Here is a 1,336-nt window from a genome sequence, read left to right on the forward strand (position 1 = left end):
TTTTTTTTTTTTTGATGGAAAGGAACGATGTAATTCTCAAGCGTATTTTTTCTTCTGCTTCTTCTTCTTCTTTTACTTACTTTAAAAATATTTAAAACTTAAACAAACAAACATTTATCATCAATTTAAAAAGAAAAAAAAAAACTTTTTTTATCCTTCACATCATTTCCGTTTAATTCCTTCTTCTTCTTCTTCTTATTCTTTTTTCTGTGTTCTTTAATTATCTCGTGATGACGTCACGTAAATTTTCTTTTGTCAAACTTGTGTAATAATTCGAGTGAATTTTTTTTTGTAATTTTCTCTCGCAGGGGAAAAAAAAACAAAAAAGGTGAAAAGGTTAAAGTATAAAGGGACTTATATGTGTATATATATATAAATATGTTAAAATATGTAATGTAAAATTTTTTTATAAAATCTTTGGACCGGATTTTTGGCAGGAAAATATTCGGTCCGATTAAATTTTCCAAGCTTTTGAAAATATGCAAGATAAGAGGGAAACAAATGATTATTAACTCATAAAACAGGATTTTACAAAGTCAAAATACATAAAAAGTTTGAATTTATTTTCTTGGCGAGAGAGAAATAGAGAGAGAGAGAGAGAAAGAGAGAGTGAGAAAGAGTGAGGTTTGTGAAGATTACGTTTTGGGGTTTTCTCGAAAAAACATTTTTTTTTTTTTCGAAAAAAAAAAAAAAACTTATTTTAACACTTTCAATTTTATAGAAATGAAAATCCGTTGGCAACACTGTTTTCAAAAAAAAAAAAAAACCTTTTAAATATAATATAGATAAAAACAAACAAACGAAAAAAAAAATTGTATATGCATATGTAAATTCTCGGTCAAACTTTTCATTCGTCCGCCATTTTGTTTGCGATTTTCCTCACTAAAAAAAAATTTTAATAAAAAAAAAACTTAAGCCAAAAGTTTTTTTTGTTTTTAAATAATTCGTACCTGTTTTTTTTTTTGGCGACGGTAAAAGGGGAGGGAGGGAAGGTTGGAAAGAAGGGAAGAAGGGGGGTTAATTTTATTATTATTATTAATTTATCTTTAAAATCTAATTTTGAAAAAAAAAAATTTTTTTTTTTCTCACACTCAAATTTTCCCATTTTTTTATCATTTTATTATTATCATTATCATTTTTTTTTTCGTTATCAAATTTTTAGTGCATTTTAGAAAGAAAAAAAAAGAGAAAAGAATGAATTTAAAAGAAAAAGAAGAAGAAAATAATAGAAAAGAAAATAAAATAAAAAAACCCCTGAAAGCATGAAAAAAAATTTTTCTTAAATTTGATTTCAATTGCTGACAACTTTGCCCTAATATACATTGATTGAAAACGT

This window comes from Pediculus humanus, genomic scaffold (genome assembly GCF_000006295.1).
Source record: "Pediculus humanus corporis 1103172107458 genomic scaffold, whole genome shotgun sequence".
In the NCBI taxonomy this organism is placed as follows: domain Eukaryota; kingdom Metazoa; phylum Arthropoda; class Insecta; order Psocodea; family Pediculidae; genus Pediculus; species Pediculus humanus.